At 38.2% G+C, this 19,348-nt stretch overlaps 2 long non-coding RNA genes and 1 other non-coding gene across 3 annotated transcripts; all 3 read right to left on the bottom strand.

Annotated features, from left to right (window-relative positions):
• Positions 2,937–7,978, bottom strand: LOC109836445. Its single transcript, XR_002245962.1, has 2 exons — positions 7,583–7,978; positions 2,937–3,504 (listed from the first exon to the last, which is right to left on the bottom strand). It is a non-coding gene; the product is annotated as an uncharacterized LOC109836445 (long non-coding RNA).
• Positions 8,126–17,433, bottom strand: LOC109836444. Its single transcript, XR_002245961.1, has 2 exons — positions 17,105–17,433; positions 8,126–8,419 (listed from the first exon to the last, which is right to left on the bottom strand). It is a non-coding gene; the product is annotated as an uncharacterized LOC109836444 (long non-coding RNA).
• On the bottom strand, positions 17,666–17,739 carry TRNAN-GUU. The gene has a single exon. It is a non-coding gene; the product is annotated as a tRNA-Asn (tRNA).

Below are 19,348 nucleotides of genomic sequence, written 5' to 3'. Positions count from 1 at the left end.
GCCCATATATAGAGAGGAATTCCTCTCCTCTGATAACAAAACAAGTCTCCATTCCGAAGTCCCCAAAACCATCAGCGATCTTTCCCCTTCGGGGATATCAAATATGTATCTTTCTGAATGGCTAATTTGAGCATACTTCTCTTTGATGACAAAGCAAGTGACCATCGCTTGGTGGTTGTCACCTAACATTTTTTCGCTGAATAAACCATCACCACATTAAGCAAGGATGGAGAAGTCTCTTTTTGGGCACTAGGGGCATTTCGTCACTCTGGGGGTCACGCGGTAGAGGCTTTTGGCTTCTAGTTGCTCCGATAGGATATTTTTTTCTCGCTGCAATATATTTATACAGAATCTGGATTCCAATCCTCTCAATCTCCCAAACTCTTATTAACTATTTTTTTTTTTGACAAATTTGTTGTTCTAAGCACTGGCATCACACCAGCATTAAAGTTGGGCTCAAGCCCACTGTTGTTTTCAACAACTTGCGAGTTCCAACTAGCGGGTTGCATTTCGGATACCGGGCTGGACAACATAGCAATTGAAGATGGGCCTTTCAGGCCCAAGAAATTTAATTACTTAATCCAAGACTTTTTAGTGTTTCATCATCACATAATGAAAAAAAAAAACTCACGTAAAGAAATTAGAGTCACATAACACGGTTTGTATTGCCAAAGGATTCAAGCCATCCGATTGTTTGCGCGCATGCCAACAATTCATAGAATGAATGGACTTATATGTATGACGTCCAAATTCCATAAATATTATCCAAATCTTTGGCATTGCGATCATGTTTCTCCTTCACACGGTAATACTAAGCCTACCTAAAAATAGATCTACTGACCAATATTGGCTTGTTAAGGCGAAACTTCATCTTCTCAGAATGGAGATATATGATTTTAATATTCTTATATTTCTGAGAAATAACATAAAAGTTTGTAATCTGACATTTAAACAGATGCTACGAGAACTTATTGGGATACTGAGACGAATAATGCCAACTCGACTAGTAAAGGCAGGCGTCATGAATCATGATCTAAGCATCGCAAATCTTATCAAAGTATTAGATGAGGCTTAAATGCTCATACGGTACTTTTGTGCTCTTGCTAAACATGGTGATTGCTCACATTGTATTTCAGCCTGAGGTATGAAAATAGTTCTGATAGTAGGGATGTTAAATGGGTGGGTTTGGGTATTAAATGAGCGGGTTATAAATAGGCGAGCATGTTTTACACATTTGCCAATTTATGATACATTTAACATTTTTTAAATGGACGGGTTTTTACCCGTCCATTTAAGAGCATCTCCAACCATACCCTCCAAATTTGACCCTCCAAATTAGAATATTCTAGGAATATTCCAATTTGGAGGGTGAAATTTGGAGGGTTGCTCCAACCCACTCTCCAAATATTTTTCTTTTTATTTTTTTTGTCAAAAAAACCATATAAATTAAATAATGTTGGATATAATTTACGTTAATAATTTTATTGTTAATAATTTATTTGGGAAAAAAATTATAACATTATAAAGGTGTCGATAAGAGCTTTAAAATGAACCCAATATTAATACCGCAATACAATATATTAAAAAAGAAGAAATTCTGAAATAACAGTGAAAGCATACATCGATAGAACAAGAAAGCAAATATTAACCTCTAATACAACATACCATAGGTCGCAAACATAAACCTCAAACATAAAATATGATAAGAGACAATTAAAATTCTGACAAATCATTATCGTTATAACTACCAGTTTCATCCTGATCTCTCGAAGAACCACCATATTCATTTCTTCCTACAGAACCAGCTTCGCCCGCAAATTGAGAAAATCCTCCTTGATTTCCCGTGGGAAATTCATATTCGTAATTTATGCTTGTATTTTTTTATGGAGCAAGTTAAATAGATCCCCGTATTTAAAATTTCATGTCTGATACTTATTTATTTAATTTAAAAATTAATAATTTTATAATAATACTAAAATAAATTAATCTTAGTTTCATTTTAAAGATCTCAACGAGCCCTTTCCAAATATATAATGATTTCAAATATTAGATTAATAATTTTTTAACTATATTTATTTAAAATTAAACATCTAATTTAAATTACTAAGAAAGATGGCAAAGTGGTAATTTTTAAGAAACCAAATAGTTAAAAATGGCATAATTATAATTAAAAAATCATGAATAGTGTTATGAAGAGACCCTCCATTTTTTCTCCCCACCCTCCAAATTTGGAGATTTTGAAGATATGGAGGGTGGTTGAGATGATCTAATAAACGGGTCATCCATTTACCCATTTAACTATAGTAGTTATGTATATAATACTTTTGGGGTGTTTTTTATAAATTTTTAGGGGGTTTTTTTGCAAACTTTTTGGAGGCTTTTCGCAAACTTTCTAATCCTTTTCGCAAACTTTTTGAGCATTTTTTTGCAAACTTTTTTGGGGGTTTTTTACAACCTTTCGAGGGTTTTTTTGTTCAAACTTTCTAGGAGTTTTTTTTTGCCCAAATAGAATCCTTCGAGAATTAGAAACTAGAAATGAAATTCTTATTCAACAAATGAGTCGAAAGAATTCTATTAGCAAATATACATATGATGTAATACATAATATATTAGACTCTGTGTAACATATATGTTTACAGTAAGGAACAAAAATATAGAGTTTAATCCAAACTTCAAGAGCTAAAACAAACAATTGCCACTCATGACCCGGTGCTAGGCTTGTGATAAAAATAAAATACTAACAAAGGTAAGAACATAAACAAAGATGAACAAACAAAGGCAAACATGTTGATAACTGAACCATTTACAAGCTTGGATAAAAGTACAAACCTCACACATTTGCAAAATTAACCTCAGATTTCCAAACCAAAAACTAAAAGATCAATAACAACAAAATTACGAGAATATTTAAATGAATCAAGATAGAAAACACAAGCTACGTAAGGATCTGTATAAGATCAATAACATGATTCTCTTTTCAAAGAAACTGTACTTGCCTGTCAACAAAAACGCATTTTAAAAAAAAGTTTTCTCTAAGGCCTCAAAGCGTATACAATGTAAAAACTGTGCCTCCTGTAGAATATAAGTTTTTTTTAAAAAAAAGTGGGAGAAGGAAAGATCGTCTATCATTAAAAAGTGACTGATCTCCTCCCTTCCATGATTTTACAGAGAGCTATGCTTGATCTGAAACAAATTAGCGTTCTTCCCTACAACCGTGCCTAGAGTTTAGGAGCACTGTACCTTTTGCAAGTCAGCTATTCTTTCTGTGGTGTTAAACTCGGATAGATCTCGTTTCCTTCATCCTGTGTCACTTGGCAGAGTTAGTGTTCAGTATCATCGCTTTGAAGAATGATCATAAGCAGGATTTACTAGTGAAGATTCAGTCATCCGTTTGCCTTCTGACTCTAAAGGCTCGAGCATGTGAACACTGTCATCAGTTAATCCTAATGCAAACTGATATGGTTTAGATGGATGGTTGCAACGACAGCTGAGCGCACATGGGAGCTGTAAACAAACAAAAGATTTCTAAGTTTCAGAAGTCATAGATGAACATGGAAAGTAATGCAGGCTCTGTTTCAATCTAGAGGTAAGATTGCAGCAGTATATGATTTACGCATGCTAGGGGGAAAGGGAAAAGGTAAGCTTTTGCAATATCATGGCAACATACTATAAGGGTTCATGAATTTGATAGTAAAGGGAGTTTCACTGTGAGATGCCAGTAGCATGCTCTTTAGGATTATTGCAGATGCGCCCGCTTTTTGTTCTATTAACTCACACAACCTCTAGTCACATGATGACTTGTTTTCCCCTTTAGTTTTTTAACATCCTCTGAAATCATAGAATAAGACTTCTTTTACCATGAACATGTCCACAAGGTAAGATTAAAAACTAATTGGTAACTAACAACATCATGGGTTAGGAGGTGCATGAGCTGATAAAATAGGATGGATGACAAGTCTATACCCCTGGGTGCATCTACTAATGATCCTCCTTTTAAAAATACAAACATTAGAATGCAACCCCACTTCACAAACAGTAATATTATATGTCATCCATATCTCTGTTGATTCAAATAGGCTCTTGGCCTAATTCGACACCTCAATCTAAGTGTTGAAGTAAATACAGCCACACTTCCGTTTGTGAAACTTGCATCATATCATTTGGCTATCACAAGAATATGCTGCATGGGCGATTAATTCCCCTCGTGGAAACTGTAGGGATTTTTAGATTTCATAAAACCCCCCAAAAAACCACCAAACGCAGCAAATAAAATCACACAAGATTTAACGTGAAAAACCCTCAACAGGGAAAACCACGGGATCAAAATCAATCCACTATCACCTTCAAATTATAATCTTTTGCACGGATAAAGACTGCCAAACCCTCTCTCTCTACACTTCTTTTTTCTTCTCCTTTTTTTCCTCTAACAATAGAAGGATATATATAGAGAAACCAAAACCATATCTCTAGTCTAACTTCCTAATTAGAATAAGATTCAAACTCCCAATCATGATGGAACCCAAAATCCTAATCATGATAGATCTCTAACATTATCTAATTCTCATGAAGTTATACAAAGAATTAAAAACTCTATCCTAACTTGGAGTTTGAGTATATACAAAGAATTAAAAACTCTATCCTAACTTGGAGTTTGAGTAGATACCCAACATATCCTCCCTCGACGAAAAATCTCCAAGTAAAACTCTATCCTAACTTGGAGTTTGAGTAGATACCCAACATATCCTCCCTCGACGAAAAATCTCCAAGTATCTCAACGACTTCAGAAAAACTCTCTTTTTCTTTTTCTTCACCTCCCTTGTGGACAAGAGTCTGAGAAGAACAATCTACACCATTAACGGATCGCACATCTAAATAGCAAATATGATTGCTATTCTTCCTCCCTCGCAAAATCAAATCACCATCTCTATACACATTGCACCACTCTCCTTCACCCACATACTTGTACCCACGTGATGTCATCTCACCTAACGAAATTAAATTAGCACCACATGTCGGCACAATATCTCACATGATAGAAAAATTCCGACCTTCCCAGTGTGAAGCTTGAGGCGAACACTTCCAATACCTTCAACCTTCATCTTCTCGTCGTTTCCAACAATCACGTCGTCAAATTCTTCATCTGTCTTCAATGTGTTAAAATAATTTTTGTTGTTGCAAACATGCATAGAGACTGCATAATCTAACACCCAAGTGTTACTCGCATCAGTACTTGTACTCTGCATCAATAAAACCACATCTTCATCACACACAACCACTGAGGAGTCCGTCTTCTTCCCATTTTCTTGAAGCTTCATCTGTCTAATACTCTTCAAATCATCACGCATCTGGGAACATCTGAACTGAATGTGACCATTCTCTCCGCAATAATAGCACTCCTTTTCGCTGTCGTCTCGGGCCCGAGATTTTGACATTCCTCGATAACTATCACATCTCCCCGTACTCCTCCCTCGATTAGAACCTTCAAGAGCTAGTGCACTCTCACCACCATTAGATACGCTCTCCTTTCCTATCATTCTTTCATTCTCACGTAGGAGTGCTGTCACATCGTCGAACTTCAAAGTCTGCTTCCCTACAATTATCGTTTGAACTAACGGTTTGTACGACTTCGGCATGGAAGACAATAGGAATAGCGCCTGCTCTTCTTCTTTAATCTCCTCATCAATATTCATAAGTTGACAAACTAACTGATTAAAAGCATTGATGTGGTCTTGAATTGTAGTACATTCTTCCATCTTTAACGAATAAAACTCCATCCTCAAACACAATCGGTTGGTCATCGACTTCGATACATAAATCCCCTCGAGCCTTTCCCACAGCTCACTTGGTGTGGTCTCTTGCATAACATTGTACTTGATCTCGAGGGCGAGTGACAAACGAATTGTGCTAACCGCCCTCTTTTGCATGGAATTCCATTCAGCATCCTTCAATCATTTAGGTTTCTTCTCCTTCAAAGCTTGATCAATACCCTGCTGCACAAGAATATCTTGAACCGTGCACTGCCATACTCCAAAATTTGTCTTGCCATTAAATAGCGGAATATCAAACTTTGGATCCGAAGAAGTCATCATCCTCTAACCACGATAAAAATTAAAATCAGTCCCTGTAGTGATTGAATTTGATAAAACTGACGAAAAAACGAACTCAGCACGTCGAAAAACCCTAAGAATGACTCCTGGATCACCGAAATCCGCCTTCAAATCCTCGATCAAAAGACAAATCAACCTCAATCGTCAGGTCTATCACCGCTACAGCACCGCCGTTACAGTACCGTGAACAGTGCGTCACCGTGAACAGTTCCTCCGCTACAGTGCCGCGGTGAACAGTGCTGCTGCTACAGTTCTGTTGCCACCAATGTCGTTGCAAATCTCGAATCTCCACAAATCGCCGAGCCCCGTTCTGATACCACTTGTAGGAATTTTTAGATCTCGTAAAACCCCCCCAAAAAACCACAAAAAGCAACAAATAAAATCACACAAGATTTAACGTGGAAAAGCCTCAACAGGGAAAAACCACGGGATCAAAATCAATCTACTATCACCTCCAAATTATAATCTTTTGCACGAATAAAGACTGCCAAACCCCCCCTCTCTCTCTACACTTCTTTTTTTTTCTCCTTTTTTCCTCTAACAATAGAAGGATATATATAAAGAAACCAAAACCCTATCTCTAGTCTAATTTTCTAATTAGAATAAAATTCAAACTCCCAATCATGATGAAACCCAAACTCCTAATCATGATAGATCTCTAACCTTATGTAATTCTCATAAAGTTATACAAAGAATTAAAAACTCCATCCTAACTTGGAGTTTGAGTAGATACCCAACAGAAACCACTATGAAAAGAGTAGAATTATAATACAACGAAATTTGATGAAAATGACCAAAGTGCTATAGAAATAATAAACAGTTCATGTTACAGATTTAAAATGAAATTTGATGAAAATGACCGAAGTGCTATAAAAATAAATAAACAGTTCATGTTACAAATAAGATGTTATAACACACCATACAATGTATAGATTTCCTTGGACCTGCAATATACACAATTCTGGCAAGTGATTACAGAATACAGTAGTGTCATAAACTAATAATAATCCCATTAATATAACAGTCTCTGAGCATTCATGGATTATGAATGTTTAATATAATGCGATTAATATTAACTTCGAAAGCGTGGTTAGATGACCAAACTACTCATTCCCTCCCCATTCAGTAAGCATTCAGGCTAAAAACCTAGAACATATACCCTCTTCAGTAAGCATTCAGCCTGTGTCTCAATGAAGTTATTGAACTACAATGGCACAATGAGCTATCATTCAAATAATTTTGGTTAGCAGTGAATTATAAAGTATAAATTACATTAAAAAATCTAAATTCCTGCCATTTCCCATTACAACAAAGCTACTAAACAATAGCAGCTAATTAGTAAAACTTTTTTAAAAAGGATCTACTAGAAATTAGAAAATAAAGCCCATATCAATTGAAAAAATTAAAACCGTAGAAACTAAATCAAAATATGGAATAATTGTAATTTAAAAAAAAAATCCTAGAATATAAATTACCTTCTCTTGATCTGAGGATTGGGGATCAAAGATAAGAGGAGATCGAAGGGCAGGAGAAGAGATCTAGGTCGAGAAGGAGAGAAGATCAGAGGCGAGAGGTGATCAAAGGTAGAGCTCGAGAGAGAGAGGAGATTAGAGGCCGGAGGTCGAGGTCGAGCTCTAGGGGAGAGGAGGAGGTCGGAAGCTAGAGGTCGAGGTCGAGGTCGAGCTAGAGATGAAGAGAGAAAATCGTGATTTTTGAGATCGAGTCGTTTCTGAAGGGTGAAGAGTGAAGGCGAAGGGTTTGATGGAGCCGGGTTTTGGTTTTGGGAGTATGGGTGGGCAAACGGGTGAATATAGACCGCCCATTTAGCACCCATTTAGTTTGGTTTGAGAGGGACTAGCCCGATTAGACCCATTTAACTAAATGGGTGGGTTTTGGGCGGGCCAAGTGATGGGTGGGTCAGGTGGGCAAATGGGTATGGGCAAAATCTGCCTTCCCTATCTGATAGGATCAAATTAAAAGTTGAAACCATAGAGTAAAACATTGAGAAACCTTCTGAATGAAAAACATATAATCAAGACGTTCATATTACTGCAAAGCCTGGAAAGCATGAATTTAGGAGAAAAACGAATATCATGAAAAGCTAAAAGAGATGCACAAAATGGTTCTTATCCACACGATGAAGCTTGAGGAGGTGCTCAAGTTGAATGACAACTGCTGCCTCTGCAGTTCTTGCAGCTCGCTTCTGATTGGCCTCACCATTTGCTCATTTCTTCTTCGCTATTCTCCTTGTTGCAGATAGATTTGCTCGCCAGTTTTTCCTCAGCCCAGGACTTCATTCTCTCAGCTTTCACCTAAATGAAAGACACGTATCAATAACATTGCTAGAGTTTTCCAGTAATGTAATTCAGCACAAAGTAACAACATCTCATACCATATCAACACCTAATTTCAATTTGTACACTTTTATAATCTATACATTTAAACAGTCTACAAACTCCTCAGCAGTTGAAGAGCCATCTGATACATGCCCCCATTAACTGAAGTATAAACAATCCATACATTGATCAAATTTTTAAACCCATCAGTCATGATAACCCATGATTTCAGGTGACTGGCTCAACTCTTTGATCTTAAAGTATCTGATATGATTTCCTCGTGCACAAATCATAGCCTTGAAATGGATTTACTAGTTTTGCAAAGCTTTTATTGGCGTATACTAATCCGATCATTTTCCACTCCAAATGAGGTGTATCGATCAGTACATATTATGCATATTATTCACCTTTGCGATTTTCTCATCAAAATGGAGGCATTTACTAAAAGGACAAAATGCATTGATTATGGCTTCTTCTGATAACTGGTAAAATTGCAATTGTCTCTACATTGCAGCTACTCAGCAAAATTTTGCAGTATCTACAGTGCAGGTGTGGGTTTTCTCCAGCATAGGAATAGCATTAGATTCCCTTATGTGATCAGAGTGAAAACAGCCTAGTGGAATATTGTATCAAAATATGAGGACATTCCCTCCCCCACTCAATTACAATTAGTGTGAAATTGTCTAGCTTGGGTTTCTTAACGGATGAAGCAACTAATTTTAAGATAATATTGATGATCATAGACAATCTGAAAGAACCCTCCGTCTCTCTCTGTACAATATGGACTAGCCTGAGCCGGAAATAAACCATATAAGCCCAAGTCCAGGCCTGCTTTGGGCCAGAACATGCCCAACAACAAATAAGAGCAAAAGGGATATATATAAAGGTGTTCAGATATGCCAGATTGCCACTTTGATTATTCTCTAATTACTAAAAATTAACTAAGCTAACCTAGCTGTTGACCTATGCCTCGGGCGTATTAGGCAATATTGTGCATTTATGATGGCAACGTTCAATTGACACATATGCATCAATCGATATTCATAATTGACAATCAAATGTGTGCATGTTGCCCTGATGGCTTACTGATAATGTATGGCCGACCACAAGAAGGTTATATGCATATACACACATGAAGCACGGAAAACTAAAGACTGATTCACATCAAGCAATGCAGAAACAAGAATTGAACTGATTAAGTCATGCAAATGAACACACAGTTTAATCGGGTCATGATCATATATATAAGCTACTACTAGTCAATGACTTAAACCAATCCTCTCCAGTCTCCACAGTGATCAATATTATTAGGTGGCAATCAAATGCGAAAAATAAGAAGTTTGTATGCCCATACATGAAGCAAGAAAAGTTACAAATCAAGATTCATATAAAAGGTTGAGATACACCAAAGATGATTTTAAAAAAAAAAGACCCCCATCAACGAATTTGGAACAAGCACGAACATTCAGTTTAAATTAGCGATGATCAAAACCTCGTGCTGCTCAAGAACTTAAAACAATCCTCCCTTCTGATCAAGAACTGGCAATAGAACGCACAAAAAGAATTTTGCATGCACAAATATGCAGCAAGTAAACCACAGATTAGCATTCACACACATCAAAGATTTGTCACAAGAAAACACTTGCAAGATAACGCCGTCTCGTGATCAATCCCTCCTAGTCCTTTTAAAATCCCTACCGCCCTCTTGAGAGCTACTGCTCTCTTCTTCACTGTCTTCTTGCTCATCTTCCCCAACAATCTGGGGCATGCCTTCTCTACCCTCTTCTATAGTGAATTCCGAAGGATTCAGCTGGGGGAACACGTAAGGTACCGTGTCAAATCGCGGTTGAGGAATCTGTGCCCATTCATACAGCTCCCAGTAGCTTATATCTCCCTAGGACTAAGACTGTCACTGCTCACCTCCCATAAAATGGATCGATTTCCTACCTAAAGCGGCACATCTCTTTTGAATCTCAGAAGCATCAGTGGTGCACTGGTGGCATTACTTCATCATTCACATTCAAAAACCTGACGGTGGACAAATCAATGCACCCGTATAGCCACCACTTTGGCGTATCTGTTTCGGTTTTAGGATCAAGAACAAAATCAAGAATGTAAATAAAGACTCCGCTACCTGCTGACATAAGCAATCCAATATCCTTTTCATTTAATTGACCTAGTTGCATGTTCTCATATTCGTGAGAATATTGATTGACCTAGGTCGATCCTCCTTCGTCTTGAACGCGATACAGTATCAAATTGGATAACCGAGAACTCCGATCGTCAGTGAGCCAATAAGCAACGTCAGTGGCCGATATCACCAACCCTTCTTTGGAACCATTGATCCGCTCTCGAGTAGTACCAGTCAAACGTATATTCCCCTCTTTCTTCTTCAAAGGCGCAGATAATGTCGAACGCAAGAAACCTCACCATCTGAACTGAAAGGACTGCTGCTGCTCTATAGCAGTTTCTGTGGGATCTTGGTGGGTCGGGGATGAGCCTGCAGCCAGACTAATCATCGCTGAAGGGGTTGCACACTTCAGTGAGAGATATTCAGGTCGAAGGGAGAGAGATATTCAGGTCGAAGAAAGAAAATATATAAACTCCTTTCAAGAAACAGAGAGACATGAAGAACCAGAAAGAGATCAAAGAAACCGTACCATGGATTCCCCCATTTCTGTTCTTGATGACCGGACGTCTGAAGAAACAACTGGAGATGAAGAAACAACAAGCTCTGCGACCACCATGTCTACTGACGTTTCTGAGGCTCCCACGGACCCATCTCCCTCCCCTCTTGCAGGCATCTTCTTCAAGGACTCCTCCACCGGCAATGAAGGCTACATCTACAACATTTTCAGCACGGATCCTCCCGACCCCCATCTCCTGAACCCTCCTTCGACCTGAATCTCTCTCCCTTCGTCGTTCGGTTCTCCTCCAAATTAAGGTCGCCTCCTCTGCTACTAATACTACACTACGAGAGAGAAAAATGTCGGGTCCGTTCTCATCAATTTTTAAAATTGTGAAAGACATCAACACAAGGTAAGAAAGAGGTTGAGCACAATCTCGGTATCTAGCAATTTCCTTGGAACTCTAATCTTTCATAATATCTTCACTAGCTAACTTGCATAAGATTATCGCGATTTTCTCCATTTCCTCACATTAAGTTGCAGATACTTTGAGACTGTTAAATTGGAATGACTTTTGTAACTCCTAGAATACTCCCTCACAATATTAACACACTGGTTTATATTTTATTAAATTGGAATGACTTTTGTAACTCCTAGAATACTCCCTCACAATATTAACACACTGGTTTATATTTTACTTTTCTTTCTAAAAGTTAAAATGTCCTAGAATACTCCCTCACAATATTAACACACTGGTTTATATTTTACTTTTCTTTCTAAAAGTTAAAATATAGTAACACGTGTAAAAAAACAACACATTAAAGAAGATTCTATCTAAAAATTAACATGTAGAAGTCAATTGGTATGCCAACCCACAAAAAAAGAAGTCTATCGATATGTTCATTAAGGATCAAACGCTATCCAAGATAATGACGTTTTCGTAAAGTTCTGGTGATTTTCATTAATTTAAAAAGTACATGATATTTTTTAGTAGGAAAACTGAGAACAAGTTAACGATAACTATTTCTGCAATTCGTATTTATAGAATAGACAAAAAAAGTAGAAAAAACATTAACAATAAAATTAGCCTAAAGTAACGAGCATACTCCATTTATTATCAATTGTTTTTGCATTCATCTTGCAAATTCATCTGCAAGTGTGGCTTGATGCGCTCTCATCTCTTACAAAACAGAGAATAAACAACGAGGTTGGTATAAACATCGGCTGAAGCCAGACTTATTGGTATCAATGAAAGATTGGGATTGAATTGTAAAAGATCCCAAAATGTAGCAAAGAAGTGGGAAAAGAAAAGAAAATATCATAATCATTTATATATAGCTAGTCAACGTTATATGACAAACTCTTGAAGCAAAAAAAATTTGCCTCTCCCCACCTATGTTCACTAGTTACCTCTACCTAATAATAGGAATAAACAATTCAGAAATTTTTATTGCATAAAAAGAAGTGACTTGTGTAATTGAACCAAAGAAGAAAAACAACAAGCATTCAGAAAAAGTTTTAGCCAAAAGCTAAAGTTTCGAGTATTGTTTTGGGGAGATTTTTTTTTCCTTGGCGTGCTATGGTGACGGTTCACAAAGAGTGTTTGTTGGAGGGAGTGGAGAAATCAACAAAAGCTAAAGTTTTAGCCAATTGATGCTCGTGCGCAACATAAGTGAGATTTTGCAACATCAGGTGAATTTTCTATTAGAAATTGTACAAGACTCGTAGTCAACAATCGATGGTAGGGGGAGTTGTCACCTCCATTGTGAAGGCATTATCTATGGAGCAAATGTTGACCTCGAAACCGGTGAGCCGAACCTCATCCGGAGCTAGGAAACCGATTCAGGTCTGATCTAGTTGACTTTGGGCCCGACTAGACCAACCAAATACGTAACATGAAGGGAATTATTGATCTCTAAATCATGTACATGGTGGCGTCTGGTCTTAATCATATCCAATTGCATTGCCTTACATGTATTTGCATTAAAGAGCAGATATACAAAATACAACTAGATCCTAACAAGGTGAAGGGCACATCATCCGTGCCATCACCGGAGGGTTTCCCATTTCATAATCTCTATCCATGCAGCTCAGTATACAAGTACATAGGTGTACACGTGACAGATGACAGGTCTAAATGAGATAGCAGAGGAGGCGACCTTAATTTGGAGGAGAAACGAACGACGAAGGGAGAGAGATTCAGGTCGAAGGAGGGTTCAGGAGATGGGGGTCGGGAGGATCCGTGCTGATAATGTTGTAGATGTAGCCTTCATCGTCGGTGGAGGAGTCCTTGAAGAAGATGCCTGCAAGAGGGGAGGGAGATGGTTCCGTGAGAGCCTCAAAAACGTCAGTAGACATGGTGATCACAGAGCTTGTTGTTTCTTCATCTCCAGTTGTTTCTTCAGACGTCTGGTCATCAAGAACAGAAATGGGGGAATCCATGGTACGATTTCTTTGATCTCTTTCTGGTTCTTCATGTCTCTCTATTTCTTGAAAGGAGTTTATATATTTTCTTTCTTCAACCTGAATATCTCCCTCCCTTCGACCTGAATATCTCTCGCTGAAGTGTGCAACCCCTTCAGCGATGATCAGTCTGGCTGCAGGCTCATCCCCGACCCACCAAGATCCCACAGAAACTGCTATAGAGCAGCAGGAGTCCTTTCAGTTCAGACGGTGGGGTTTCTTGCTTTCGACATTATCTGCGCCTTTGAAGAAGAAAGAGGGGAATATACGTTTGACTGGTACTACTCGAGAGTGGATCAATGGTTCCAAAGAAGAAGGGTTGGTGATATCGGCCGCTGACGTTGCTTATTGGCTCACTGACGATCGGAGTTCTTGGTTATCCAATTTGATACTGTATCACGTTCAACACGAAGGAGGATTGACCTAGGTCAATCAATATTCTCACGAATATGAGAACATGCAACTAGGTCAATTAAATGAAAAGGATATTGGATTGCTTATGTCAGCAGGTAGCGGAATTTTTATTTACATTCTTGATTTTGTTCTTGATCCTAAAACTGAAACAAATACGTCAAAGTGGTGGCTATACGGGCGCATTGATTTGTCCACCGTCAGGTTTTTGAATGTGAATGATGAAGTAATGCCACTAGTGCACCGCCGATGCTTCTGAGATTCAAAAGAGATGTGCCGCTTTGGATAGGAAATCGATCCATTTTATGGGAGATGAGCAGTAGCAATCTTAATCCTATGGAGGATATAAGCTACTGGGAGCTGTATGAATAGGCACAGATTCCTCAACCGTGATTTGACACGGTACCTTACGTGTTCCCCCAGCTGAATCCTTCGGAATTCACTATAAAAGAGGGTAGGGAATGCATGCCCCAAATTGTTGGGGAAGATGAGCAAGAAGATAGTGAAGAAGAGAGCAGTAGCTCTCAAGAGGGCGGTAGGGATTTTAAAAGGACTAGGAGGGATTGATCACGAAGCGGCGCTATCTTGCATGTAAGTGTTGTGACAAATCTTTGATGTGTGTGAATGCTAATCTGTGATTTACTTGCTGCATATTTGTGCATGTAAAATTCTTTTTGTGCATTCTATTGCCAGTTCTTGATCAGAAGGGAGGATTGTTTTAAGTTCTTGAGCAGCAGGAGGTTTTGATCATTGCCAATTTAAACTGAATGTTCGTGCTTGTTCCAAATTCGTTGATGGGGTTTTTTTTTTAAAGCATCTTTGGTGTATCTCATCTTTGGTGTATTGACTCTAATTCTCTTGACACTTTCGTGTTGATAATTTTGTAAATGTTGGAAGATGTCAATTAAGATACTAGTTTAGGAACAAGTTCTTAATCCTCATCAACTGTGATTGGCTGCAGGGATTTGCTGCCTGTATGTTCTCATGTGCGCCTGGTGAGCATGATCCTTTGGTCTTGTTTATGATAATTAATGGGAAGTTTGGTTTTGTCATATCTAGCATTGCATACAAATTGTGAAAGTTGTTAAAAATTTCTCCCTTCCTCTTTTGCTTTATTATGGCAAATTCTCATGAGTGCTACTATTGATGCTAAGCGGTTCTCTCAGTACTTTGGTGGTTGTCCTATTATTCAGGTCCCAAGATTTACCCACCCGGTAAGAACCGGAACGTTCTTCTGAAATACTTATTTATGCTCGAACAAACTTATGTTATTTAAGAGTTGAATGTTATTTCGGCATATGTAGAAAAAGTCTATTAATTGGTTAGAACCGAATAAACCGAGCCGAACCGAACCGACTAGCAACAGTTCGGTTCAGTTTTGAATAATGAGCGGTTCGATTCGGTTGTTCAAAGGAGGAGAAGTGGACTAGGGCAACCCAAACCTCAGAACCGGCCCTGAGTATACATACTTGATCTCACTTTTTCAAGGTGATTAAATTATGCACATATTAATTGTCAGTAACCTACTATGGGAATAACCTCGACACGTACAGGGTGAATGAGTAGACTACTGTTACCTAACAGGCTAAATTGAGTAATACAATTTCAGGGCCGTACCTAGGAATTTTGGGGCCCAAGGAGAAATGTTAGATGAAGCCTAGGTCATACAACTCATAATAGATTTTATCTCATTATTCTTACCTTTTGAGCTGGAAAATTACTAATTAAAGTTTTATATTCAATATTTTCTAACATATTATTTTTGATAGATAGTATTGCTAAACCATTCAATCTTTCTTGTAACATGATCGATCTTAAATGTATATGATATATCTACAATATCTCTAATTAAGCATAAAATTAATATGAATAAATGATAAAGAAAATTAAAAAGCTTTCGTTAGAAAGATAGAACCAAGACTCGGAGGCGGTGAGCCTGCAAGAGAAGCGGCCAAGCGGGATCGGAGATGCGGTGGGAGAGGACTGAAACAGAGATTCGGAGAGAAGCGACCAAAAGTCTGAAGGAAAATATGTGGAAATTAGAAGAGGTTCAATTCTTCTCCAAGCGGGAATAAATCTGTGATCTAGAGGCATGATAACCATTAATCTCTCTATATATATACACAATTAATTTCAAAGAAGAAGTGCACAATTTGTGAAGGCACATTAACCAAAAATACCCATAAAATTAAAACAAACAAAAATAAAAAACAAAAAGGAGTAAGTTCCAAGTTTAACGTGACTGGTTCACATGACATTAAATGAAAGCCACACAGATGTCTTCTTCTCACTCTTCTTTCATTAAACCCCTCTGAAGTAACTAGGATAGCAAAGCTCTCAACTTTGATCTCCATTTGAGATTTCTAAGCCCTTGATTTCAAATTTTTAATCTTTTATTATCTGGGTTTGATCAATTTTCTCAATTTCTGCCATGAATTTTCAAAGCTTGACTGTCAAGAACGGTTCTTGGTTTAAAGAAAGGGGCGTTGGGAGCTGGAACAATGGGATCTTTCATCAAGGATTGAAGTGCAATTCTAGGAAATGTGCGGGTTTGAGAGGAAATTTTGAGAACATGAAGTGCAAAAGTGGAGTTGCACTCTCTGTTCTTACCTCAGATGTTACCCAGGATACTGACTGTAGTAACTAGTAAGTGACTTCCTTAAGAAAAGATTTGATCTTTTTCCCTTTCTTTTGGAATCTAAAGGAAACAAAGTTGGCTTCTATAGAACTGAACCCTAAACCCCGTGTCTACGCCCAAATCATCTGTTTCAGTTCGTTGCAGTCCAGATTTCAACCAACTGAACCCTAAACCCCGTGTCTACGCCCAAATCATCTGTTTCAGTTCGTTGCAGTCCAGATTTCAACCCTAATTTCAACAATAATTATTTCAGTTCGTTGCAGTCCAGATTTCAACCCTAATTTCAACAATAATTAGGAAATCACTCAAATTACGACTTTCCTAAAGCCAGGCCAGGATCAAAAATTCAAAATCGAGACATCAAACCCATTTTTCTCTAATTTAAAGTAACAGATCTGTTGAAAAAAATAGAATACAACCCATTTTCTATCTAAACATTTAAAACCCATATCAGAAATCAAAATCTCAGACAGTTACATGCAAAAATAAATCATGGGTTTTGGAAAAAATCGAAGGAGTTACCAGAAAAATCTATCCTTTTTTATCCAGAGAGGCTGGCCGTTGGGCGGCGGTGCCGCGGGAGCGGAGGTGTGGCTAGCGGCGGGAGCAGGAAGAGGCGAAGAGCTGGGGGAGACCGGAGCGGAGAGTCGGGAGAGTTTATCAGTTTAATCACTTGATGTTTGAGACCGAGGTCGGGACTGAGTTTAATCACTTTGATCTTGATGTTTGAGAGAGGAGGAGGTGGGAGGGAGTGGGAGTTTGGGAGAAAGAGAGAGAGAGAAATAGGGTTAGGGTTTAAGCTGAGGGACTTCAAAGAATTGAGTGTGGGTGGGCTTTACCCGAGATGAGGCCCAAGGCAGATAGAAAAGTCACGCGCACGACGCATCTCGCATTTGAGTAAAAAAATGATTATTTCTTCAAAATGAGCTTCAATTCAGCCGAAAAGGAGCGCGTGCACTCTGACCGGTTACCTACTAATGGGTTGGACTGAAAACGTAGGTTAGGTTAGCAATTAATAAAACAATTAATGGGCAAAACAGAAATTATCCAATAAATCAAAAGTAAGGGGGGAAATAAATAATTCGCTAGAGGAAGGGCTTGAACCTTCGACCTTGTGGTTAACAGCCACACGCTCTAACCAACTGAGCTACTCCAGCTTATCTGATTGGTTATGAACGCATTTTATTGTTTCATTCTTGACTAAGCATTTTCGGCTAGCATAACATTTTACCATTGAGTGCAACATCCAATTTTGAGAATTATATATTTAATTCAGCGATACATTCCTTTACCGATGGAGTAGTGTTATATATAGAACTTGCATACCACGCTACTGATTTCAATAACCAGTTCTTGCTTGAGCATCTCCTCAAAGTCAACGGTCCTCATCGGCAACTCATGTAGATGGGTGGCAACTATGATACTCTTGAAGAAGCTAAAGAAAGAAGAAAACGGGAAAGAAAAACAAACAACTTAAGTAAATAACTACAGAAGGAAAAAAAAAATCCCCAAGGTTTATGAGGGAAGTTAAAAAAAAACCTCTCTCGGTCAGACACAAAACCCAGAAGAAATTGTGCCGCCGCTGCCAGCCCACTGAGCCGATGCTACCTCGTCCTTCCTCGCACTATTCTTGTCATCATACATGTTGTAATCAGCCTCGAAAACCCGAGGTTTGAAATTTGAAGGAGAAACAGGATGTATAGAGAGAAAGAGGGTTGAAGAGAATGAAGGTGTGAGTTTGTAAGTAGATTTGATGATGTTGAAGACCCTGTAACAATTTGCTTGGAAAGGTTTTTTTTAACATATTTTTAACACACACCTTCCTTCTTCCTCATAAAATCCGAACCTAGAACATAATTAATCAGAGACTTAGCACATAATTAATCAGAGACTTAGCACATAATTAATCAGAGACTTGATTATGATTATGATACAAAATAGAATCATACCACGTCATGCCGAACAACCTCCTCAGCTGCCTTCTTCTCTTCCTGTACACTACATCCATCTGTATTATCCCCTTCTCTGCTCTATTGGAAACCACCAGCCCACTCTTCCTCTCACGAGCCTGGTCCCATCTCCTAAATGAGGAGCCCTTGATTATGATTATGATGTCGGTTCATCTCAGTACCCACATCCCTCAAACAGACCAATTAACCTCCACCAGTTTGGTCATCCTTTAGTGATCCCTTACAGTCAATCTTCTTCGTTTGACCTGGCCCCTTCATCTTTTTACATTACTAGTAGACAATTCCTTATATTCAACTAAGCCTATACTTGCGCGAATGTGGGCACTGCGAGTAGACCCTCTCAGCCTCAATGGGATACCAAATTACTGTAGCATAAACAGTAAATGAAACGCCAGGTTACTATTTATGCTGCAATACTTAGTGTATCATGAACAGTAAAACAAATCAAATGTAATAAAACTTGGATCTTTCTTTAAGTACAGAGGAGTAGATATGATTTCTAAATTAAATGTATTAAACTTGGATCCTTCTTTAAGTATGGAGGAGTAGATATGATTTCTGATTTTAAGCCATACAATAATTAAATCAAATGTATTAAAACTTAGAGGAAGACACGTTCAAAATGCAGTGCTTGGGGGGTGGGGTGGGGGGGGGCTGCTTTGCACGTGGTGCACACTAGTATGGAACAACTCTACAGGTTATTTATTTTATACCAACAAATATTAAAACTCACCGGCCGGAGTGAGAAAAGAACCTCTCTTAGAAATTCACACATAAGCTGCAACTTAGCTTTTCT

The sequence above is a fragment of the Asparagus officinalis genome, chromosome 4, assembly GCF_001876935.1.
Source record: "Asparagus officinalis chromosome 4, Aspof.V1, whole genome shotgun sequence".
Lineage (NCBI taxonomy): Eukaryota > Viridiplantae > Streptophyta > Magnoliopsida > Asparagales > Asparagaceae > Asparagus > Asparagus officinalis.
The sequence above is the reverse complement of the archived record's forward strand: the minus strand, read 5'-3'. Positions and strand labels throughout refer to the sequence as shown.